Here is a 27,120-nt window from a genome sequence, read left to right as displayed (position 1 = left end):
ATACTATACACTGGGGATTATTTTTCGAAGAATGAATTTTGGCGGAACACAAATTTTTAGTTAGTCAATAGCAGAACACTTTGTTCTTTCATTTCTTCTTATTTTTTATTTCTTTTAAGAGAAAGTGAGTGCATGAGCTGGGGAGAGGAGAGGAGGGATAGAAAGAGAGAATCTCAAGGAGGCTCCATGTTCAGCATGGAGCCTGACAGGGGGCTTGATCCCACAACCTTGGGATGATGACCTGACCTGAAATCAAGAGTTAGACACTCAACTGACTGAGCCACCTAGGTGGCCTGGAACTTTATTTTTTTAGATTTTGAGATTAAATAGGACAACTGTTACCGGTGGGAGAGTCTGTGTTGTGTCAATGAAGGACTTGGTTCTTGGATTTCCCACAAAAAGATTTACTGAAAATCCATGTTCAGAATAAAGACAGCCAGAAGTAAAGTAGCAAGCACAAACAAAAGTACACTCTCAAGGTGGGAGAGCAGGTAGGCTCCACAGGTGGAACTGGTCCCTAGGTTGTTTTGGGATTGGATATTATTGGATCTTTCTGGGCCGGGAGGAGCTGTGACTTATAGTGGGGTGGTCTCTAATGGAGGCTGTTTCCAATCATTTGGGGGACTCCTCCCACAGGTGAGTGGGGGTAGTTTTTGACCCTGCAAGGAGTGGGGGAGAGTTTTAACCACAAGGCAAATGCATTATAATGAGTGTAGGGGTGGCCCTAGGGCAGAGGTGGAAGAGGAAAGCTGCATGCTCTGCACTTGTGGCTCTTGGTCTGTCAGTCCCAAGGTCTTGGAAGCCACAAAGTCAAGATGTTGTGCCTATGGGCTTCCAATGTGCAACCTATTATTTATTTATTTATTTATTTATTTATTTTTATTTATCTATTTATTTATTTATTTATTTATTTATTTATTTATTATTTTTTTAATATATGAAATTTACTGTCAAATTGGTTTCCATACAACACCCAGTGCTCATCCCAAAAGGTGCCCTCCTCAATAACCATCACCCACCCTCCCCTCCCTCCCACCCCCCCCCATCAACCCTCAGTTCTTAGTTTTTAACAGTCTCTTATGCTTTGGCTCTCTCCCACTCTAACCTCTTTTTTTTTTTTTTTTTTCCCTTCCCCTCCCCCATGGGTTTCTGTTACGTTTCTCAGGATCCACATAAGAGTGAAACCATATGGTATCTGTCTTTCTCTGTATGGCTTATTTCACTTAGCATCACACTCTCCAGTTCCATCCACGTTGCTACAAAAGGCCATATTTCATTTTTTCTCATTGCCACGTAGTATGCCATTGTGTATATAAACCACAATTTCTTTATCCATTCATCAGTTGATGGACACTTAGGCTCTTTCCATAATTTGGCTATTGTTGAGAGTGCTGCTATAAACATTGGGGTACAAGTGCCCCTATGCATCAGTACTCCTGTATCCCTTGGATAAATTCCTAGCAGTGCTATTGCTGGGTCATAGGGTAGGTCTATTTTTAATTTTCTGAGGAACCTCCACACTGCTTTCCAGAGTGGCTGCACCAATTTGCATTCCCACCAACAGTGCAAGAGGGTTCCCGAATCTCCACATCCTCTCCAGCATCTATAGTCTCCTGATTTGTTCATTTTGGCCACTCTGACTGGCATGAGGTGATATCTGAGTGTGGTTTTGATTTGTATTTCCCTGATAAGGAGCGACGTTGAACATCTTTTCATGTGCCTGTTGGCCATCCGGATGTCTTCTTTAGAGAAGTGTCTATTCATGTTTTCTGCCCATTTCTTCACTGGGTTATTTGTTTTTCGGGTGTGGAGTTTGGTGAGCTCTTTATAGATTTTGGATACTAGCCCTTTGTCCGATATGTCATTTGCAAATATCTTTTCCCATTCCGTTGATTGCCTTTTAGTTTTGTTGGTTGTTTCCTTTGCTGTGCAGAAGCTTTTTATCTTCATAAGGTCCCAGTAATTCACTTTTGCTTTTAATTCCCTTGCCTTTGGGGATGTGTCGAGTAAGAGATTGCTACGGCTGAGGTCAGAGAGGTCTTTTCCTGCTTTCTCCTCTAAGGTTTTGATGGTTTCCTGTCTCACATTCAGGTCCTTTATCCATTTTGAGTTTATTTTTGTGAATGGTGTGAGAAAGTGGTCTAGTTTCAACCTTCTGCATGTTGCTGTCCAGTTCTCCCAGCACCATTTGTTAAAGAGACTGTCTTTTTTCCATTGGATGTTCTTTCCTGCTTTGTCAAAGATGAGTTGGCCATACGTTTGTGCGTCCAGTTCTGGGGTTTCTATTCTATTCCATTGGTCTATGTGCCTGTTTTTATGCCAATACCATGCTGTCTTGATGATGACAGCTTTGTAGTAGAGGCTAAAGTCTGGGATTGTGATGCCTCCTGCTTTGGTCTTCTTCTTCAAAATTACTTTGGCTATTCGGGGCCTTTTGTGGTTCCATATGAATTTTAGGATTGCTTGTTCTAGTTTCGAGAAGAATGCTGGTGCAATTTTGATTGGGATTGCATTGAATGTGTAGATAGCTTTGGGTAGTATTGACATTTTGACAATATTTATTCTTCCAATCCATGAGCAGGGAATGTCTTTCCATTTCTTTAAATCTTCTTCAATTACCTTCATAAGCTTTCTATAGTTTTCAGCATACAGATCTTTTACATCTTTGGTTAGATTTATTCCTAGGTATTTTATGCTTCTTGGTGCAATTGTGAATGGGATCAGTTTCTTTATTTGTCTTTCTGTTGCTTCATTGTTAGTGTATAAGAATGCAACTGATTTCTGTACATTGATTTTGTATCCTGCAACTTTGCTGAATTCATGTATCAGTTCTAGCAGACTTTTGGTGGAGTCTATCGGATTTTCCATGTATAATATCATGTCATCTGCAAAAAGCGAAAGCTTGACTTCATCTTTGCCAATTTTGATGCCTTTGATTTCCTTTTGTTGTCTGATTGCTGATGCTAGAACTTCCAGCACTATGTTAAACAACAGCGGTGACAGTGGGCATCCCTGTCGTGTTCCTGATCTCAGGGAAAAAGCTCTCAGTTTTTCCCCGTTGAGGATGATGTTAGCTGTGGGCTTTTCATAAATGGCCTTTATGATCTTTAAGTATGTTCCTTCTATCCCGACTTTCTCAAGGGTTTTTATTAAGAAAGGGTGCTGGATTTTGTCAAAGGCCTTTTCTGCATCGATTGACAGGATCATATGGTTCTTCTCTTTTTTTTTGTTAATGTGATGTATCACGTTGATTGATTTGCAAATGTTGAACCAGCCCTGAATCCCAGGAATGAATCCCACTTGATCATGGTGAATAATTCTTTTTCTGTGCTGTTGAATTCGATTTGCTAGTGTCTTATTGAGAATTTTTGCATCCATATTCATCAGGGATATTGGCCTGTAGTTCTCTTTTTTTACTGGGTCTCTGTCTGGTTTAGGAATCAAAGTAATACTGGCTTCATAGAATGAGTCTGGAAGTTTTCCTTCCTTTCTATTTCTTGGAATAGCTTGAGAAGGATAGGTATTATCTCTGCTTTAAACGTCTGGTAGAACTCCCCTGGGAAGCCATCTGGTCCTGGACTCTTATTTGTTGGGAGATTTTTGATAACTGATTCAATTTCTTCGCTGGTTATGGGTCTGTTCAAACTTTCTATTTCCTCCTGATTGAGTTTTGGAAGAGTGTGGGTGTTTAGGAATTTGTCCATTTCTTCCAGGTTGTCCAATTTGCTGGCATATAATTTTTCATAGTATTCCCTGATAACTGTTTGTATCTCTGAGGGATTGGTTGTAATAATTCCATTTTCATTCATGATTTTATCTATTTGGGTCATCTCCCTTTTCTTTTTGAGAAGCCTGGCTAGAGGTTTGTCAATTTTGTTTATTTTTTCAAAAAACCAACTCTTGGTTTCGTTGATCTGCTCTACAGTTTTTTTAGATTCTATATTGTTTATTTCTGCTCTGATCTTTATTATTTCTCTTCTTCTGCTGGGTTTAGGCTGCCTTTGCTGTTCTGCTTCTATTTCCTTTAGGTGTGCTGTTAGATTTTGTATTTGGGATTTTTCTTGTTTCTTGAGATAGGCCTGGATTGCAATGTATTTTCCTCTCAGGACTGCCTTCGCTGTGTCCCAAAGCGTTTGGATTGTTGTATTTTCATTTTCGTTTGTTTCCATATATTTTTTAATTTCTTCTCTAATTGCCTGGTTGACCCACTCATTCGTTAGTAGGGTGTTCTTTAACCTCCATGCTTTTGGAGGTTTTCCAGACTTTTTCCTGTGGTTGATTTCAAGCTTCATAGCATTGTGGTCTGAAAGTATGCATGGTATAATTTCAATTCTTGTAAACTTATGAAGGGCTGTTTTGTGACCCAGTATATGATCTATCTTGGAGAATGTTCCATGTGCACTCGAGAAGAAAGTATATTCTGTTGCTTTGGGATGCAGAGTTCTAAATATATCTGTCAAGTCCATCTGATCCAATGTATCCTTCAGGGCCCTTGTTTCTTTATTGACTGTGTGTCTAGATGATCTATCCACTTCTGTAAGTGGGGTGTTAAAGTCCCCTGCAATGACCACATTCTTATCAATAAGGTTGCTTATGTTTATGAGTAATTGTTTTATATATTTGGGGGCTCCAGTATTCGGCGCATAGACATTTATAATTGTTAGCTCTTCCTGATGGATAGACCCTGTAATTATTATATAATGTCCTTCTTCATCTCTTGTTACTGCCTTTAATTTAAAGTCTAGTTTGTCTGATATAAGTATGGCTACTCCAGCTTTCTTTTGGCTTCCAGTAGCATGATAAATAGTTCTCCATATCCTCACTCTCAATCTAAAGGTGTCCTCAGATCTAAAATGAGTCTCTTGCCAAAGCATAAGAGACTGTTAAAAACTGAGAACAAACTGAGGGTTGATGGGGGGTGGGAGGGAGGGCAGGGTGGGTGATGGGTATTGAGGAGGGCACCTTTTGGGATGAGCACTGGGTGTTGTATGGAAACCAATTTGACAGTAAATTTCATATATTAAAAAAATAAATAAATAAAATGAGTCTCTTGTAGACAGCAAATAGATGGGTCTTGTTTTTTTATCCATTCTGATACCCTATGTCTTTTGGTTGGCGCATTTAATCCATTTACATTCAGTGTTATTATAGAAAGATACGGGTTTAGAGTCATTGTGAGGTTTGTATATTTTATGCTTGTAGTGATGTCTCTGGTACTTTGTCTCACAGGATCCCCCTTAGGATCTCTTGTAGGGCTGGTTTAGTTGTGACAAATTCCTTCAGTTTTTGTTTGTTTGGGAAGACCTTTATCTCTCCTTCTATTCTAAATGACAGACTTGCTGGATAAAGGATTCTCGGCTGCATATTTTTTCTGTTTAGCACATTGAAGATATCGTGCCAATCCTTTCTGGCCTGCCAAGTTTCAAAAGAGAGATCAGTCACGAGTCTTATAGGTCTCCCTTTATATGTGAGGGCACGTTTATCCCTTGCTGCTTTCAGAATTTTCTCTTTATCCTTGTATTTTGCCAGTTTCACTATGATATGTCGTGCAGAAGATCGATTCAAGTTACGTCTGAAGGGAGTTCTCTGTGCCTCTTGGATTTCAATGCCTTTTTCCTTCCCCAGTTCAGGGAAGTTCTCAGCTATAATTTCTTCAAGTACCCCTTCAGTACCTTTCCCTCTCTCTTCCTCCTCTGGGATACCAATTATGCGTATATTATTTCTTTTTAGTGTATCACTTAGTTCTCTAATTTTTCCCTCATACTCCTGGATTTTTTTATCTCTCTTTCTCTCAGCTTCCTCTTTTAACATAACTTTATCTTCTAGTTCACCTATTCTCTCCTCTGCCTCTTCAATCCGAGCTGTCGTCATTTCCATTTTGTTTTGCATTTCGTTTAAAGCGCTTTTCAGCTCCTCGTGACTGTTCCTTAGTCCCTTGATCTCTGTAGCAAGAGATTCTCTGCTGTCCTCTATACTGTTTTCAAACCCAGCGATTAATTTTATGACTATTATTCTAAATTCACTTTCTGTTATATTATTTAAATATTTTTTGATCAGTTCATTAGCTGTTGTTATTTCCTGGAGTTTCTTCTGAGGGGAATTCTTCCGTTTGGTCATTTTGGATAGTCACTGGAGTGGTGAGGACCTGCAGGGCACTTCCCCTGTGCTGTGGTGTATAACTGGAGTTGGTGGGCGGGGCCGCAGTCCGACCCGATGTCTGCCCCCAGCCCACCGCTGGGGCCACAGTCAGACTGGTGTGTGCCTTCTCTTCCCCTCTCCTAGGGGTGGGATTCACTGTGGGGTGGCATGGCCCATCTGGGCTACTTGCACACTGCCAGGCTTGTGGTGCTGGGGATCTGGCGTATTAGCTGGGGTGGGTAGGCAAGGTGCACGGGGGCAGGAGGGGCAGGCTTAGCTCGCTTCTCCTTAGGTGATCCACTTCAGGAGGGGCCCTGTGGCAGCGGGAGGGAGTCAGATCCGTTGCCGGAGGTTTGGCTCCACAGAAGCACAGAGTTGGGTGTTTGCGTGGAGTGAGCAAGTTCCCTGGCAGGAACTGGTTCTCTTTGGGATTTTGGCTGGGGGATGGGCGGGGGAGATGGCGCTGGCGAGCGCCTTTGTTCCCCACCAAACTGAGCTCTGCCCTCTGGGGGCTCAGCAGCTCTCCCTCCCTTTGTCCTCCAGCCTTCCCGCTTTCTGAGCAGAGCTGTTAACTTATGACCTCCCAGACGCTAAGCCGTGCTTGCTGTTGGAACACAGTCCGTCCGGCCCCTCCGCTTTTGCCAGCCAGACTCGGGGGCTCTGCTTGGCCAGCGAGCCGCCCCTCCGCCCCGGCTCCCTCCCGCCAGTCCGTGGAGCGCGCACCACCTCGCCGCCCTTCCTACCCTCTTCCGTGGGCCTCTTGTCTGCGCCTGGCTCCGGAGACTCCGTTTTGCTAATCCTCTGGCGGTTTTCTGGGTTATTTAGGCAGGTGTAGGTGGAATCTAAGTGATCAGCAGGACGCGCGGTGAGCCCAGCGTCCTCCTACGCCGCCATCTTCCCTCTCCCCCAATGTGTAACCTATTTATCATAATCCTTACCTCCAGCTCATGTTTCTATCATTCCTCCCTCAAAAAGACTTGGGACTCAGCCTTGGGGCACTCCTTCCACTGTTCATATCTAGGTTCTACCTAACACAGCTACCAATCAGACAAACAATAAATACAAGCTATTGTTATAAAGATCAGTTAAATCATGTGTTATGTCTATGGAACAACAGTCTAAATAGCTATTGGAAGTAAGAGTAGTATTCAACACAATTATAGGACTCAGAATTAGTCTGAAATCTCTTTGGTGTCTCTCTGGCAGTCCCTAGCTATCTGGAGGTCAAAGTGGTGGACACACAGCATAATAATCCCCTTAAGATCTCTGTATAAAAACTACATTTCCTTATTCTGTTCTCTGTTTGTACTTTGATTCTGTTAGGCATATAGATATTTCTTTATTTTAATGCTGGCTAATAGGTTCTGACTAAAGGTAGGGACTGTAAACCTCTAATTAGCAAGCTTAGTGAAAAAGCTTTTTCTGATATAATGCTTATTTGCTCAAATGCTTCATTTTAAGTGGTACAGCAATTAGAATCTCCTTGATAAAAGTGAAGGCTGAGAATATTTTTTAAAAAAATAAATCCAAACCCAGTTTTAGGAAAGGAATCTGGTTGTCAGATTGAAATCTGTGCTGTACCTTTTAATTCTATTCTTTTTCAGTAACCATAAAAAATACCTTTCTATATCATTCCTCAAAACTTCTTGTAACAAACTCCCAAAATTTAACACTATTGTCTGAGTAAGACTTTTATCAATATCTAAGCTCTACTAATTAATTTATATGAAATGGTGTTCAAACTTGGGTTGTAGTACATCTATATATTTTAAAATGTCTTGTTTAAAAGCATTATCAGACTCTGTTGGCTTCTCAATCTCTTGGTTAAAGAATTAATAAAATCATTGACTCTTGCAAGATTTTTTGGTTTTAAATTTAGTGTTATATTTTTGTTTCTGTGAATGTTCTGAATATTCCAGGTGCTAGCACCCCTGGCACCTTCTCCCTGGATTATGTTTTTTTTTTTTGTTTCTTTTTTTCCCCCAGTGGAAGTGAACTTTTCTGAATGCACTTAGAGACAAACCAAGTAAATGAAAGGGGATTTTACACTAAAATCACCTCAGAGGCCAGTAATACAGAGAAATCAGCCACAGAAGCATTTTCATTTCTCAACTAGCTATTGAGAAGAGAGTTTCACACTTAGGAAGGAAACTATTATCAATTTAATTAAACAAAGACATCCTTTAATACTCTGTTATCTTATATGTTCTCCATTTCCCTCTACCTGTGAAGAAAGAAAAGTCCACAGAATATGTGAAGAAATAATTTTTTTAATGTGGGTGATTTATTCCAAATATGGAAAAGAAAACTTGGACATGAAAACAATGCTGCCCATCCTAAAGTATCTATACGATTACCATTGGCAGGTTGCCAGGACCCCAAGGAGACTTGTAGATGTTTCTCTTTTGCCAGATGGCATGATATTGAGTTTTGTCCGTGAAGGGTGAGGGAGGGGCACAGGAGGAGAAAGTGTGTTTCTCTGGCCAGGCTTCGGAAGGATGGATGGATTCTTTAGCACCCAGCTGCATGGGTGTCTTCTCTTGGCCTGGTATGGACAGCTTCTCTAGCCAGCTTTGTCAACACCAGTAGCTTCTTCAAATACCCATTGTCTTCAGCACGGGCAGCTTCTTCAGTATCAGGCTATTGCAGCATTGGCAGCATCTCCAGCACATGGGTTTCCCAACAGACGGCTTTTCTAGTGTCTGGCTTCAGCAGTGTGGATGGTTTTCTCCATTGCCTAGCTCCTGTGGCTTCTCCAGTGTCTGGCTCCCATGGTCCCCTGCTTCCTCTATACATGGCTCCTGTAACATTTTGGTCAGCAGCACCCAGTGGCCAGCAACTTCCCCTGTATTCTTTCAGTGACTTCTCAGTGAAATGCCACCAGCTAGACACCTCTCCTTGAATGGCTTCTCCTGACACTCTCTTGGGAAGCTTTGCAGCAAGTTTTAAGGCATAGAAATTTCCTAAAGATAGTTTTACAAAATGATGGATTTTCAACAAGTTCTTCAATATCCAGTGAGTCACAGTTATGTCTTTTCCAACAAGGTCTGGATTTTAGTTCTGGTGCAGGGTTGGGAGTGTGCTACTTATCTCAGCCCTAGGGGTAGTGGCTACTCCTTATATCTGCTATTCCTGTATTCTTTCATTATTTTTACTTCTTACTAGCCAATTCTTTTTTTTTTAATGTTTATTTTTATTTTTGAGAGAGAGAGACAGAGACAGAGCATGAACAGGGGAGGGTCAGAGAGAGAGGGAGACACAGAATCCGAAGCAGGCTCCAGGCTCCGAGCTGTCAGCACAGAGCCAGATGTGGGGCTTGAACTCACAGACCACGAGATCATGACCTGAGCCGAAGTCTGATGCTCAACTGACTGAGCCACCCAGGCGCCCCACTAGCCAATTCTTTATTACCTCAATCCCCTCTTATAATTAATAAGCTTTCCTATATTAAACTTTCCCAGATCAAATTAGATTCTATCTTTTGATGGAATCTGATACCTTTACTAAGATATGTCTTGATGTTGACCATTCTGTGCTAGTTTTTCCAGAGATATGATGTGTTTTTTTCAGTTTGTAGATTTGCATCTTTTTTTTTTTAAAGTTTATTTATTTTGAGAGAGAGAGAGAGAGAGAGGGAGAGAGAGAGAGGGAGAGAAAATGCTCTCTGCTGTCTGCTTGGAGCCTGACGTGGGGTTGGCCTTAAGAACTGTGAGAATCTCATGACCTGAGCCAAAATCAAGAGTTGGGCACTTAACCAACTTATTTTATTTTTGTAAAGTTCTTTTGCATGATACTTTTAATATTTTGCCATCCCCTTTATTTCCATTCTCTCAGGGGTATCAATTATATGTATGTTGGATTTCTTTTGCCTTCCATAGCCATCATTTTCTTTCTGATCTTTAATCATTTTTACTTTGTTTTGTTTTTTTTTTAATAATTCTTTCAATCCTGCTCTCCATGTACCTGAGGTTTTCTTTTCTTTTCTTTTCTTTTCTTTTCTTTTCTTTCTTTTTTTTCTTTCTTAATCACTCTTGTGGTTTTAATTTCTGGAATGGCTTTATATTTCTTTTGTGCATTTGCAAACTTATCTTTAATTCTGTTGTTTCATTATGTCTTCCTGACCTTGCATAATTCTGTTTTGAAGTCCTACTTTATAGAGGCATTTGTTTTACTAAATGTTTTATATCCATGGATTGCATTTGGTTACATTTTGCATCTTTTCTATTCCATGGCAACATTAATATGAATATTCTTTATCTGTCATTTGTTTTTCATGCTCCTTTACTCTATTTTTCTATTAACCTATCCATATAAATCTTGTACTGGCTCTTATTTAATTGTTATACATTTTTAAATGAATTGAATTTCCCCCAGACCAGGAAGTTCTACTTAATTTCCTTATAAAACAAGCTTGAGTGTGTACTCCTTTTATTAATCTTTATATCACCTCAGCCAACAGAGCCAAGTAACTTCAGATGTGCTCACATTACAGAGTATATTTCTTCCACTTGGCCTCATCATGATACTGCTTGTCTAAATATGTGATTCCTCAGTTATCCCCTTCTTTCCTGCTTTTCTGTGGGCATGCCAGTAACTTTGAACACTATGATTTTTCAACTTTATCTAAGATTTGCAGATGTAGAAGTCTGTTTTTGAAAGCTTTCCATATTCCAAGTTACCTTTTGGTGAACTTAGCAACCCTTTTCTCATTTTGTATTTGGAGATAGGGTTTGCATTTCTGTTTCCTGCTCTTTTTTGGAATGACTTCCAGTGGTAAACAGGTCTGTCTTTAGGTTGATGTTTTAATATCTGAAGATTTGTTGGGATTTATAGACTAACCACTTTATGAAGACAACCAAAGTTTGTGTAGTGTGTACACTTAGTCTCTGGAACAAGTGCTGAACATTAATTTAAGCTCATTTTGACATAACATTAACTTAAAAAAACACAAATGTTCAGTTGTGATATGTTTCAGTTCATCATAGATACATGTGCCTAAGGAACAGTCTCTGTTCTGGTCTGTTGTCCACGTCTTGTGTTGTCTCAGTTATTCTGATATCTTTTGTGGGCTCCATAATAGTTTGTTCTGTGATGTTTGCACTGGGTTTTTGTTTTTTTATTTTAGATTCCTTACTATTTGCTGTCAGACCACAGACTATGGTTCTGTCAGTAATTTCAAAGTTCATGCTAAAAAAAAAAAGACTTTTATTTTTATGGGATAAAAATTTTAGGTAGCTAAATTCCCTGTTAATGTAGAAATAGATTTTGTGACTTGCTTGGCCCTTCAGTTTTCATTGTAGCCCAAGTTCTCTTTGCCTTGATTCTTCCTTCTCTCACTGGTGGCTGCATTTTTGTGTTCTACAATGACCTGCATTTTGTACTACAGTTGGGCCCTAGGGTCTGTATCAATGGAAAGATTCTTTAAGCCCCTCCTGGTTTATTTTTTATTTTTTTTTTTAATTTTTTTTTTTCAACGTTTTTTTATTTATTTTTGGGACAGAAAGAGACAGAGCATGAACGGGGGAGGGGCAGAGAGAGAGGGAGACACAGAATCGGAAACAGGCTCCAGGCTCCGAGCCATCAGCCCAGAGCCTGACGCGGGGCTCGAACTCACGGACCGCGAGATCGTGACCTGGCTGAAGTCGGACGCTTAACCGACTGCGCCACCCAGGCGCCCCAGAAGCCCCTCCTGGTTTAAAGTCACTTCCTGTTTGGTATATAAGTATGTGATCTTCCAACTTGTAGCACGAAGATGGACCCCAAACATTATTGACCTCTTCTGCATTTCTAACAGAAACTGAGGGAAGAGATTTTCATATTTAACTATTTCCTGCTGAATATTATATAGGTTATATTGCTTCTTTCAGGTATCAGCTGCATTCTAACAGAATCATTCTGGTGAAAGTTTTCAATATCAGAATGACTCTAGAAGTTGGAATTTTATCCTTTTCACCAGGTTAGTGGTGAGAATATTTTGAGAAGGATGGGAGTTTGTGTGTCATTTTATTAAACAAGTAGGTAGTCAGCCTCATCCATATATAAGTAGGGGGTACCAAAGTCAAAGGGCTGGGTTTTTCTTCCTTATGTTGATAGGGTATCAATGGACTGTGGGGGAATGTTCCATAAGAAAAGGAATAAAATAAAGTACAACAAGGAGAGACTATGGAAAAACCCAGTGAGTAGGTTCATTGTTGCCTAGCAGCAGTAATGACACTTCGAGCAAAGTCCAGTCCTTGGGCTTTATGGCCTCTGGAAGAGCTACAAAGGTACGACACTGAGAAGTAATTGAAAAGGCTATTTTAGAAAGAGGCCATTTTTATGTGTTCTTTTAGATACCTGACACAGAATGTAGGTTTAATAAATAGTACATAAAATGTTACCTCTAGGGAAAAATTACATTTTAGATCTCCATTTGCCCTGTCACAGAACAGAATGTGAAACTAAGGCAAGAGAGATAGGGATTTATACAGTAGTCCCAGCTGTACATTTAACATGGTGCTGGAGTATTAATGGTAAATATATTCTGTTGGGGGGGCGGAATCAGAACAGTCCTCTCCGAGATAATTTTCAGACTTTTACCAATTTTCCGTTTGAACTCTTTAAGAGTGTATGCATGGTCTATGGATAATTATGGAGATGAAGAAGAAACTGAGGTTTAAAATACTAGAGGATTAGAGTTCAGTAGTTTATTAGGTCAGTAGCACCTAGAATACTATACATAAAATGATTTCCAGACATGAAACCTGTTCTTTTGTATAAGACAGAACACATCTAATGAGGAGCAGATCTAACTGTTACCTCCGGATGAATGTGGCTGCATAATTCATAGGGCATAGTGCAAAATGAAAATGCAGAGGCCATTGGAAGAGTCACAGTCCAGCAATAAACTAGGTGTGGGGTTCTTCTAACTGCAGGGCACTATGTAACCAAATAGGTTTCATGGACATGGAGCCTGCCCTTCCTTTAGTGGTGCTTGCTCAGAGTGCCAAGGAGGTATTCTAATCCTCCAGATATCTATCCATCTTCCTTCCTATTCTACAACTGGTGTCTGCCAGCCTGTCTTCTCCCTGGTGAGATACAGTTGCCCCTAAGTTATCAGTCACTGTAATGTCCATCATTGTGAGTTGTAGATGCTCACAATGGATTTGATAAATAGTAGGATGGAAAGAAACCAAGGATGGGAGAGAGATGACACATGGGAGGCCATGAGGCTGCCAGGGAATGGCATGAGGATATTGAGTACCTGTGGGCAAAGAGGTGCCCAAGGTGGCATCCCTGAAATGGCCCATTATGAATGGGTTGAAGAAAAAGGTTTTATGTTTCTCTGTTTCACATGAGATTTATATCAGGGTAGTCCTACAGATTGAGAAGATGGTGGCAGACTAAACTGATCTTGATGAGCTGGGGTGTCTGTATGCTTGTGCTAAGGAGTGTAAAATTGAAGGCATTAAGGATAAAAGGAACCACTCCTCTAGCCTGCAAATGCTAGGTTCTTTTTTTTATGCCTCAGCAGATTCCGCAGCAGTTTACTCTCTTATGCCTGGAAGCTTCAAATCTAGTTTCTGAAAAAAAAGTTTTCATCCTGTCTTATAATACACCTGCTCATTCCTTCAAAGCAGAGGTTGGATATTTTCAATGTGGGAAAACAGGGAACAATCTAAACTTGCATAATGAAATACCAACTTTCCATATACCTATGTGGTACACAAATCATGTTGCTTTCTTCTATTAACATATAGAAGGGCAGCGTTATCAGTTACCTATTATCACTATAATGCTGTATAACAAGCAACCACCCCCCCACACACCCAGTAATTTATAACAATAAGCATTTATTTAGCTTATAAATCTGTGGTCTTCCCTGGCTTGGGCTGGGCTTTGCAGGGCTTGCTCAGGTGTCTGTGGTTGTCTACACAGGGCAACTAGGCAACTTTTGTTTTTGGTTAGGCTTACTACCATGATGGGGCATGAACAGGCTGTTGGTCAATTCTTGTTCCATTGGATGACTTGACTTCACTCCATATGTCTATTGTCCTCTGGTAGGCTAGCCTGGGCATGTTTTCATGGCAATGGCAGAGGGCAAGAGGTGGTCAGAGTCATAAAAATGTTTTTTCAAGCTTCTGTTTGCATCACATCTGTTAATATCTCATTGGCACAAGCAAGTTGCAAGACCAGCCTACATTCAAAGGATAATAAAGTGGATTCTGACTTTTAGGAAGTAGAACTGCAAAGATATATGGCAAAAGATGTGGATAAATGGTGAAGTGAAGAACTCACAAGTGAAGAATACAACCAATTTACAACAGTTGGTAATTTGGACACTTACCAGTGACTCTAATAATCTATCAAAAGTCTTGCTAAGTATTGTTATTTAGATTAAAAGGACATACTAAGTTTCTTTCCTTTATATTGTTTAAGCTTTACCACTGAATCAAGTTGAATCACTCAGAAAATTTTGTACCTATATACCAGTTGTTAATTATTGTCTCTCAGCCCCAATTCACCATTCTGTACCTTGCTTTGTGAAACTGGAACTGAATCCTGTTAATATTTCTCCTTTGCCAGCTGGCTTGATGTTAATCTTTGTTACTACAGGGTGCTGCAGTGACCTTGTCGAGGTGATGGTGGCAGGAAGGCACTTCCCTTCCAACTTCCAATACTCATTTCTTTTTATTGATTGTGGAAGTCAACAGATCAGTGTGCAGATGGCCTAATGGGTCTCTCTTCAGTGGCCTTCATGGACTAGCCCCTGCCTCCTACCTAGCAGCTGTTTCAGTGGCAGCTCTGGCCACACCTTCTGGTAGCTATCTCCCTACCTGGCTGCGATATTTATACACACCGATTGCAAATGCGCTCTGGCAAGTTTCTTCTCCTCTGACTATATAGTCCTGTAGTAGTTCTGCACATTTCAAAGTACTTAGTTCTTCATTCTATGCATCCTCTTAGCCTAGTAGTTGCTTTTCTGCAAGTGCTACTTCTGAACCCTTAGAACAAGTGTTGATAAACTATGACCAAAATAAGGTGCTACCACTGCATACTTATCAAATTAGCTAACAGTTCAGAATTATGATACCTAATTATGGGAAAGTTGTGAAGAAGCAAGTATTCTAATGCAATGTTAGAATGAGTATACTAACTTTTGGGAAGTCAATATGAAATATATATAATTATATATTCAATGTGTAAAAAAACCCTAAAATGTACACATACTTCTTTTTTTTTAAGTTATTTATTTATTTATTTATTTATTTATTTATTTATTTATTGAGGGAGAGATAGTGTGAGCAGGGGAGGAGAAGAGAGAGAGAGAGAGAGAGAGAGAGAAAGAATATCCCAAGCAGGCTCCACACTCAGCATGGAGCCTGATGCAGGGCTCGACCTCATGAACTGTGAGATCATGACAGCTGATACAAGATTCAAATGCCTAAATGATTGAGCCACCCAGGCTTCCCTCCACATACTTCTTAGCTCAAAAGTATATAAAATAATGAAATATGTATAAAGACTTACATATAGATGTGTTTATTGTAGTTCTGCTTACAATAGTAAAAACTGGGAAAGCTTTAAATGTCCAACAGTTGAGACTGACTGAATAAATTGTAGAATATCCATGAATTACATTACTCTACATTCATGTTGGAGAATTATATTTATTAACATGGAAAAATCATAATTGTATTTTTTTTTTTTTTTTTTTTTTTTTTTGGGACAGAGAGAGAGACAGAGCATGAACGGGGGAGGGGCAGAGAGAGAGGGAGACACAGAATCGGAAACAGGCTCCAGGCTCCGAGCCATCAGCCCAGAGCCTGACGCGGGGCTCGAACTCACGGACCGTGAGATCGTGACCTGGCTGAAGTCGGACGCTTAACCGACTGTGCCACCCAGGCGCTCCCATAATTGTATTTTAATTCACGTGTTTGTAACAAAATATATTTTAGGAAGTTTAAAAGAAAGAATAATCTGTTGGGATTGGGTAGATTTTGATGTCTTCTTCCCTTTGTTCTTAAATTTTTCAGATTTAGACATTTTTTTAAGCTCCTTGTTTAAATCCTATATTACTGGGCCACTCATGAAAACCTACCTTTCCTTAATGCTTAAGAAGGCTTTTCATCTTTTCTAACTCAATATGTGGTCTTTATTTAATATGTGTTTGTATCCATTGTACCAATCCTGGCTATGGGGTAGAATCCCAGCTATCCCGTCTTGGTATTGAGTTTTCACTAAAGCTTGGCTTTAGTGTTTTGGGGAAGATGCTAAACCTCACTAGATGCCAAAGGTTCACAAGAAGATGAAAGGTGATGTTCAGACACAAGCATCTCCAAATTGGGTATGAAGTTTCCTGACTCCTTTAATTTCTTCTGATAAAGATTCTATCCCTGTCATATAATCTAAAATATAGAGTTATAGGAGCAGAGGTTGTGTGGACAAGGCTTGGGAAAATCTGGAAATGTTATCCTATGAGAAGTGATTTCATGATATACATGTATGCCATGGTCAAAAAAGACATACCTTGGGATAGACGGTGGTGTCATTGCTTGCCTTATGAAGCCACAATTGAATCAGGAGGACAGTAACATCTCTTAAATGTCATCCTCTCAGTGACCACAGAGGCCACACCTACTAAGGGAGAGATCTAGTATGGGTGATGGTAGGTACTATCTAAAGAAGGCTTGAAGAGGCCCCTATAAGTGATAGAATTATGGATTTTTTCCTTTGTGTGTAAATTTTTTCCTGCAATAAATCAGTAGTGTTTGCATAGGTATTAATAATAATATAAGTAATAAAAAGTTGTTTGGAGTTAAAACAGCATCAATACAAAGGAATAACTTTGAGGTAGAATTTCATACGTTCTGACTTTCCCTTCCTTCCATAAACCACAGTGCTTAACTGACTACCCTCTACAGACAAGGACAGTGTTTATGAGTATGACAGGCAGAACAGTATACAGTCCTGAAAAATAATTGTTTTATCCTTGAACCCTCAGGGACACTGCATTACACAATTCTATGGGTCACTCCTCACATGTCTTTCATGTGAATGATGCCCCATGGAATTGAAATGTAGAGCTGCTGTGCTCTCCCTTATATCTATTTACTTCTAAGCTTACTTATTTATGTTGTTTAGAATAAGAAGTCCTAGGGGATACTCTAGATTGCTTTGTAATTTAATGTGTTAAGTCAGTTTCTCAAAAAGATTTATTAACTTTGACACTTGACCTTCTGTCCAAATAGAACATTTTACTTCTCTGAACCATTTTTTCAGTTCTTATAAAAGGTCAGGGTCCTTTATTTGATATCTTACAAACTGAGACTTCTGGCATTAAGCTAGGGGAGACTCATTAATCAATTTAAAAAATTTTAAAATTATTGATATATGTGGTAGGCTCTAATGTCTTTTAGACATTAGACATTAGACATTAGACATTTTAAATACTTTAAACTGAAAATTTTAGTTAGATAGCTGGCATATCTTTGGGCAAAGTATTTAAAATACTCTCATGTTATATTTTTTCAGTTCAAGTCCATGAAGTTTTTTTTTTTAATTTTAGAGAAAGAGAGAGAGAGAGAACGTGAGCAATGGAGAAGGGCAGAAGGAGAGAGAGAAGGAATCCTAAGCAGGCTCCATGCTCAGTGTGGAGCCTGACATGGGGCTCGATCGCACGACTTTGAGATCATGACCTGAACTGAAATCAAGAGTTGGACACTCAAACTTAAAAATTCGTCCCCATTAATTGCGGTGCCTGGGTGGCTAAGTTGGTTAAACATCCAACTTCAACTCAGGTCATGATCTCATGGTTTGTGAGTTCAAGTCCCATGTCAGGCTCTGTCTGACAGCTCGGGGCCTGAAGCCTGTTTCAGATTCTGTGTCTCCCTCTCTCTCTTCCCTTCCCCTGCTTGGACTCTGTCTCTCTCTGTCTAAAAAATAAACATAAATAAAAAGAAATTTCCAAGAACATTTGATATTGCCATTTTTATTAATCAGTAATTATCTTGTGATTTTGATTTGCATTTTCCTGAAGACTGATAAAGAGTAAATACCCTTTTATATGTTCCCTGGCTATTTGCATGCCATATTGTAAAGGGTAAAATTTTATCTGTTTTGAAAACTTTCATTCTGTTGAGTTGTATGAATTTGTGGTGCATTTGTGTTATGTCAACTTACCTAAGCTGGAACTACTATCCCAAGGATTCCCTGACCTACATAGTTCTGATGAGTGTGGGCCACAAGAGGGCATTTGCACAGAATTTGGGATACATATGTGAGAAAACAGTCATCTTCTTTTTATCTGTGGAAGGTTGGAGCAAAGCAGGTGGCACATTGGTTCTTGTTTACTAGTTCCCTTGCTGACATGATACAGCAACTGACTTGTAGCTCCTTTTGTCCAGCCAGGCTTCTCTTTACTTGGCCCTGAATCCTGGGCTAGGTGCACATTTGTCTCCTAATACTGGTTGAATTATGTCCCTTCAAAAGATATGTTGGAGTCCAAATCTTCAATACCTCAATGTGGCCTTATTTGGAGATAGGGTCTTTACAGAGGTAATCAAGGCTAAAATGAGGTCATTAGGGTGGGTGGTAATCCAACACCACTGGTATTCTTATAAAAAAAGGAGGATTTGGACACAAAGACAGACACGTACATTGCAGGGAGAACACCACGTGAACATGAAAGCAGAGACTGAAGTGGTTCAGCAGAAGCCAATGAACACCAAGGATTGCCAGCAAACCACCAGAAACTAAGAAGCTAAGATCTGAGAGGCATGGAACAGATTCTCTCTCAACCCTCAGAAGGAGCCAACTGTGCTGACACTTTGATCTCTGACTTCTAACCTCTGGAACTAGGACAACAAATTTCTTTTCTAAGCCACCCAGTTTTTAGTACTTGTTATAGCAGCTCTAGCAAATTAATAGTTGGAAGCTTGAAGGTGGTGAGAGATTTACAAGGGTTCCAGTCTGTCCTTGGGGATTCTAACCCAAACTTGCACATTCCTTTGTCCTTGCTTCCTTCATTTCACATCTGACTTTTCTTCCATACACGCATGCACACACACCCTTCCTAGTGGTTCTGTTTCTTTGATAAAGCCTTGAATAACAGAATTCTTCATATACTTTTCATAGCAGTTGTTAATCAAGTGTATATTTGGGGAAGATTCCCCCCCCCCCCCCAGTCTGTGTTCTTTTCATTTTCATAATGGTGTTTGTGAATAGCAACCATTCTTAATTTTGATGAATAAAATTTATTAATTTTTTGAATTTAGAGTTAGTGATTTTTTTTTTTTTTGGCCTGATCTGAGAAATCTTTGCTCCAAAGTCATGAGATGTTCTCCTACATTTTTTGAGCATGGTATGCGGTAGTGGTCAGAATTTTTTTTTTTCTTATGGAGATTCAGTTGTTCCAGTACTATTTATTAAAATGAACTTTCTTTCTTTCTTGAACTGCCCTAGTTTGTTTGTTGAAAATCAGTTGACCATTTTCAGGTGGGTGTATAGCTGGATTCTGTTCTGTTCATTTGATTTACTTGTGTATCTTTAGACCAGGATCACATTGTAATTACTATGATAGCTTTGTAGTAAACCTTGAAATCAGGGATTATAAATCTCCCAACTTTGTTCTTTTTCAAAACTGTTTTGACTATTCTAGATTCTTTTAATTTACATATAAATATGGAATGAGCTTGTAAATTTCTTTAAAAAGTCTTCCTGGTATTTTGATTGGGGTTGAATTGGATATATAAATATATGAAAATATTGATATCTTAATAATGTTGAGTTTTCCAATCTATGAATATGGCATATATTTCCATTTATTTAGGCCTTCCTTTAATTCTCTCAGGGAATATCTAGTTTCCAATGTAGAGGGTTCATACATTTTTCATTAAATTTATTCTTAAGCATTTTAGGCTATTATCAGTAGTATTTTAAACTGTTTTCTAATTGTTTGTTGCTAGTATATACAAATATAATTTATTTTTATATACTGAACTTGAATCCAACAATCTTGCTAAATTCAATTGTTAGTTCTAATTATTAAAAATAGGTTCCTGGATAAAATCTAGAACACTGACAGTACTAAATACCAGCAAGGATGTGGAACAACAGTAAATCTCAATTCTCATTCATTGCTGGTAGAAAGACAAAATGGTACAGCCTCTTTAGAATACAGTTTGACATATCTTTACAAAGCTAAATACAGGCTTAATATGTGATACAGAAATCATGTTTCTAGATGTTTACCCCAAACCTGCAGATGAATGTCTGTAGCAACTTTATTTGGAATCACCAAAAACTGGAAGCAGGCAAGATGCATTTCTCTTTTTTTTTTTTTAATGTTTATTCACTTTTTGATAGAGAGACAGAGCATGAGTGGGGGAGAGGCAGAGAGAGGGAGACACAGAATCTGAAGCAAGCTCTAGGCTCTGAACTGACAGCACAGAGCCTGATGCGGGGCTTGAACCCATGGACCATCAGATCATGACCCGAGCTGAAGTCAGATGCTTAACCGACTGAGCCACCCAGGCACCCCTGCCAAGATGCATTTCCATAGATTACTGGATAGACAAACTTTGACACATCCATACAATAGAGTATTATTTAGCAGTAAAAAGAAAACCATGAAAAGATGTGGAGGAAACTTAAATGCATAGTACTAAGTGAAAGATGTCAATCTGAATAGGCTGTATTCTATGATTATAACTATGTGACATTCTAGAGAAAGCAAAATTATGGAGACAGTAAAAAAATTAGTGGGAGGAGTTTGTGAGAGAGAAGGATGAATAAGTGGAACACAGAGTATTTTTAGTGTAAAATTATTTTGTATGGTATTGTGCTGGTGTATACACAACATTACGTATTTGTCAAAACCCATAGAATTGTACAACACAAAGGGTGAAGTATATCAATATCAGTTCAACAAGTTATAACAAATGGACCACACAAATTCAAGAAGTTAATAATAGGGTAACTATTAAAAAACGTTCTGTTTTTTTTTTTTAACTGTGTTTTAGCCCTTACCAAGGGTCATATACTGTGAAATAGAAGTGGTGAAAGCATGCACTTTGTTACTGATCTTAGAAGAGAATTGTTCAATATCTTTCTCTTTTACTATGGTAATGTAGATTGCATTAATTAGATTTGCCCATGTTAAATCTTGCATTCCTAGCGTAAGGATCCCTTAGTCATATCTTATTATCCTTTTTATATATTGCTGGATTTAATTTTCTACTACTTTGTTGAGGATTTCTGTGTGCATGTTCATAAGCGTTTTTTTCTCTTTTTTCCCTGTTTTTAATTTGAATTCCAGTTAGTTAACATACAGTGTAATATTAGTTTCAAGTGTACAATTTAGTGATTCAACACCTACATAGAACACCCAGGGCTTGTCACAAGTGCCCTCCTTAATGCCCATCACTCATTTAATCTATCCCCCACCCACCTCTCCTCTGGTAACCATGAGTTTGTTCTCTATAGTTAAGAGTCTATTTCTTGATTTCTCTCTCTCTCTCTTTTATCCCTCTTTGCTTGTTTGTTTTTTTTTTCCTTAAATTTCACATATGAGTGAAATCATATGGTATTTGTCTTTTTCTGACTTATTTTGCTTAGCATACTATTCTCTAGCTCCATCCACATCATTGCAAATGGCAAGATTTTATTCTTTTTTTTTAAAGTTTATTCATTTGAGAGAGAGAGTGAGTGAGCATGAGTGGGGGAGGAGCAGAGAGAGAGGGAGGGAGACAATGCCAATCCGGCTCTCTGCACTGCCAGAGCAGAGCCTGACCCAGGGCTTGAACCCATGAAACCATGAGATCATGACCTGAGCCCAAACCAAGAGTCAGGTGCTCAACTGACCAAGCCACCCAGATATCCTTCTTTTTAAAAAACTTCATTTATTTTGAGAGAGAGAGAGAGAGAGAGAGAGAGCGAGAGAGCAGGCGATGGGCAGAGAGAGAGAGAGAAGGAGAGAGAGAATCCCAATCAGGCTCCATGCTGAGCCACCCAGGTGCCCCTGGCAATATTTCATTCTTTTTGATGTCTGTGTAATGTTCCATTGTGTATATATGCCACATCTTCTTTATCCATTTATCAGTCAGTGGACATTTGGGGTTTTTCCATAATTTGGCTACTGTTGATAATGCCACTATAAACATTGGGGTGCATGTATTCCTTTAAGTTAGTATTTATGTATTTTGGGGGTAAATATCTACTGATGCAATTGCTGGATTGTAAGGTAGTTCTATTTTTAACTTTTTGAGGAAACTTCATACTGTTTTCTAGTGTGGCTGCACCAATTTGTATTCCCACCAAGAGTGTAAGAGTGTTACCCTTTCTCTGCATCCTTGCCAACACCTGTTGTTTCTTGTGTTATTAATTTAATTCTGTCCATTTTTAAACTGGATTACTGGATTATTTGATTTTTTGGGTGTTGAGTTTTGTAAGTTCTTTATATATTTTAGATACTAACCCTTTATCAATATGTCACTTACAAATATATTCTCCCATTGTGTAGGTTGCCTTTTAATTTTGTTGTTTCTTGTTATGAAGCATTTTGAACCACAAGTTTTTTTTTTTTTTTTTTCCCATATAATGTTCTTGTCCAGTTTTAGATTCAGGATATTTTAACCTCATAAAACAAGTTTGGAAGTAGTTCCTCCTTCTAGGTTACTTGAAAGAGATTGAATAATATTGATTTTATTTCTTCCTTAATGTTTGATAGAATTCACCAGTGAAGTAATTCTGGACTGAAGTTTTCTTTGTGGGAAATAATTACAAATCCAATTACCTTCTGTGGTTATTTTGACTTTGTTTTTGTTTTGTTTTGTTTTTGTGTGTGCATGTGTCGTGTTTTTCTAAAAGAGTTTTCATCTAGTTTCTTGTAAGTTTTTGTATCTATTGGCAGGAAATTGTTCATAATATTTATTTACTACCCTTTTAATGTCTATGGCTTTAATTATGAAGTCTCTTCTTTCATTCCTGATAGGTGCAGCTATCATCCTGATGTGGTACAGCTTATGGAAGCTTTGTTCATTGGTGAGTGGCTGTTTTTATATAACTGGTCATTTTAATATGGACCAAACTTGCTTTACATAATTATGTCTCAGTCCTTGTTTAAATCAGAAGTGAGATGTTCAAGAAAAGTGAGAGTTGCACCTTTGTCAAATATTAGAGAAATAACCTGGGTTCCATAAGTATGGGGGGCATGCAATACAGACCTTAGCAAGGCTATAGCTACAAGTGGCGGGGCTGGAGGGTGTGTCATTAAATTCTGACCACAGCATCAGTAACAGAGTTCAGGTCTATGATTCACAGCTTTTGCAGCTCAATCTTGAATTATACAGGCTCTGGCTTTAGCAGTTTATTTGGGCCAAGTGGGGCCCCAGAGGCTTAGGAAGAATGTGCAGCTGAAGCATTTGGGAAGAGTTTTCCCCCTTTTAATATATAAGATTTTCAGATTAAGCCCTAGCGAAATTTTTTAAGTTTATTTATTTTGAGAGAGAGAGAGAAAGAGAGAGAGGTAAAGTTAGAGGGAGAGAGAGAATCCCAAGCAGGCTCCACCCTGGCAGCACAGAGCCCAACATGGGGCCTGATCTCACGCACCATGAGATCATGCCTGAGCCAGAATCAAGAGTTGACTGCTTAACCAACTGAGCCATCCAAGTGCCCCTAAGCCCTGGCGAAATTATGTGATGCTTGTTCTACAAAAGTTTACAGGCCAGGACTTAAAACTAAATTAAGTTTCATGAGTGGCTCAGAACATTGATGTATGTCTTTCCAGCAGCCTGAGTTAGGCAGAGAAGACAGGTGGCTTCAAGTCTGTTCTTTTTGTGTTGTTTTCAAATGCAATCTGGTCCAAGCAAGATCCTGTGGAAACACTGACTGCTTGTGTTGTGTGTGACTTGTCCACAGGCTTGTAAGGGATATTCCTCTCATCATGACACCTCAGTTGGCTCTGGGTTTAATTGCATAAGCACTGACCATGGCTTTAGAATTTCACATAAACTGCGGTTTCATCCATAAGTGTAGGTTTTAATAATAAACAAGCAACATCAAGGTTTCTGGTTCTTCTGAAGATGAATGGGGCAGGGTGGTTGGCTTGCTCCACAAATCAACCTTGGAGAAACTGTGGAATCAAGAGATAGAAATGGATTCAAGGAACCAACAACGTAACAGTCCATGGAGAAATTCTTAGGAGACTGAAGTCTGTATTCACCCACTTTATATATAAAAGGTAGATGGCTGCAGCCCAGGGTGGAGGGTGACAGTAAGAGGATCTGTTGGAGGAATACAATGGATAAGATAAACAACAGAAATCTGTGGAAGGTGATTATGCAGCCTAAACAAATGTGGGTAGACAGGCCTAAACAGTTTCATAGAGAGGCAGAGGCTACTGCAGAGGGGTCATAGGGGAAATGCAAATGAAGAGGTTTTGAATGTGAAAAAAGTCACCTCAAATAAGACCCAGTGACTAGGGCTGATACCACTGTAAATTTCCAAATTTTATAAAAACACAGTAATAACTCAAATCTGGCTGAAAAGTAGGTAAATTTTCTCTCCAGATATAATAAACATAGTATCATTATTATTATTATTATGAGATTTAAATGAAAAGATGCAACTAAAGTGCTTAGCCCAGAACTAGCAAAATAGTGCTCAATAATTGCTTACTAATTATTGCTATTTACTATTATTTTCACAATCAGTTTAAGGTGTAAGGTGCTCCTTGGGTGGCCAATTGAAGTCATTTGAATAAAACTATACTTTGCCCTCTTTTTCTTTAATATGAGTATCAAAAGAAAAGGTCTTATTATGAGGCAAGAAGAAATATATATCAATGAAAAGGATATATTCTTTCTCTTTTTTTTTAAGTTTATTTACTTATTTTGAGAGAGACAGACACAATGTGAGCAGGAGAGGGGCAGAGAGAGAGGGAGAGAGACAATCCCAAGCAGGCTCTGCACTGCCAGTGGAGAGCTCAACATGGGGCTCGAACTCACGAACTGTGATACTATGACCTGAGCTGAAACCAAGAGTTGGACGCTTAACTGACTTAGCCACCCTGGCGCCCTGAAAAAGATTTATTCTTATATAGAAATCTATGAACCCACATCCAGATGTACCCAAGAAATCCTTTTGAGGAATGGACACAAATGATACCATTAGAGAGTATTAGAGACTGCTTGGGCAAATGACCATGTGTGATGTATTCTTTTATATATATATAAAGTTTATTTGTTTTTGAGAGAGAGAGAGATAGAGGAGGAGAAGCAGAGAGAGAGGGAGGGAGAATCTCACTAGGTTCCACACTGTCAGTGCAGAGCCCAATGTGGGGATTGAACTCACTTACCATGAGATCATGACCTGAGCCGAAATGAAGAGTCACATGCTTAACTGACTGAGCCACCCAGATACCCCAAAGTGTGATGTAATCTTGAAACAGATCACAAAAATTGCACAGAGGCAAGAGATAAAGAAGACAGGACTTTTCCTTATCTGGAAATTTATTAGTTGGCTTATTTAGTTAAAATCAGACACCACATCAGACCATTCATTTTTAATAGGTGTGAGAGTAATAAAGTGAATTCCTTTGCTGGTCCTAGTTCTGGCTGGGAAGGAGCTATTAGTTGATGACATGGAAGTGATTGAAACCTTGAGATAAGGCAACTTTTTATTATGCCAGCTTAAGAAAACTACAGAACAGTAATGAGTGATAAAACAAATACCCATATGTTTATCACCAGGATTTAATAACCACTCACATTTTGCCTAGGAGTCTGTCCTTTCTCTGGTTTTCTAATACTGTCAGATGCCAATATGGAAAATATTAAGAGAGTAATATCAGTGTGATGAGTCAAAAGTAAAGGAATGGAGCAATTATGAGGGTAGTACTGCCTCCTGGTTTTATATTATGCCTAGTGTTCATTTTTGCAATTCTGTTGCCCATTGTGGGTGCATTCCCTTCCAAGTTTTTCATGAGCAGTCTTCATGTTTGTGATTTCCCTTTGAAACAAGTGCATGGCCATTTACTCTCAGTGGGATGCGCAATTTCTCAATATAGAGAAGAGGTCATTTCAATGAAATGCTTCACATCTGAGGACCCTGTACAGAGAAAAGGAAAGAAATCAACAATCTGTTTTTTACTGATATGGAAAGTAATGATTCTGAGAAATATCTCTGTATATAAAATACAATGGTAGAGTGACTTCTATTTCAAAATAAATCTTGAATTTGTAAATAAAATAGTACTTCACCTTTATATTATGTTATTAATTCCATTCCTTTCAAGAGCTCAGATTTTTTTCAAATTTATTTCTCCATTTATTTTCATCATAACTCTGTGATGTAGATAAGAAGATGTAGATATAATTTAATGATTAACATTTTAAAGAGAAAATATATCTTTTGGAAGTTTTATTTGAAAGTTCAGAAAATGTATTTCATTTTCCCTTGCCACGAATTGTGAAGACTATAAAATATATCAAAATGTATATAGTGTAAGTATCCATTTTTGCTTGAAAATTTATATTATCAATGTTTATAATAGAGACTAGAAAAATGGAACACATAAAAATACTATATGCTTTCTTTTATGACTATAGATGGGTGTCATTTGTCACTCTACTTCTGAAAGCCATGAATTTGTCTATAGCAAATCCTGAAAGAATGAAATCAGCTTAAGTATATACCCTGGTAAAAGTAGTACAGAGAGAAGAATGTTAGCAGGCTTGAAGAAGTCCTTTTAGATACAAGTAAGAAAGATCATAAAGGTGCTTAAGAAAATAATCTAATAATTTTCTGACAACTCAGTTCCATGACCCTGCACATGGAATTCTCATTGAAATGTTTGAAATCATATCTTTCACTGAAGAATATATACTCAAGTATTATTAGGTCTAGTCAATTCTTATAGAGATTATAGATAATTTTATTTACTTATATTTCTGTCATTTTTTGCTAATTTTTATGCTTTAATATTAAGAAAGAGAAGAAATA

General features: G+C 38.6%; 1 long non-coding RNA gene across 3 annotated transcripts in view; it reads left to right on the top strand.

The window, feature by feature from the left end:
* Window positions 1–27,120, top strand: part of LOC132667304 (uncharacterized) — a 171,112-nt gene that overhangs the window by 53,317 nt on the left and 90,675 nt on the right. For all 3 annotated transcript variants that reach the window (XR_014137704.1, XR_014137705.1, XR_014137706.1), the window contains exon 4: window positions 23,111–23,160. This is a non-coding gene — a long non-coding RNA (uncharacterized LOC132667304). The remainder of the gene's footprint in view (window positions 1–23,110; window positions 23,161–27,120) is intronic.

This window comes from Panthera onca, chromosome B2, assembly GCF_046562875.1.
Source record: "Panthera onca isolate mPanOnc1 chromosome B2, mPanOnc1 haplotype 2, whole genome shotgun sequence".
NCBI lineage: Eukaryota > Metazoa > Chordata > Mammalia > Carnivora > Felidae > Panthera > Panthera onca.
Note: the sequence above shows the minus strand (reverse complement) of the source record. Positions and strands in the feature narration are given on the sequence as shown.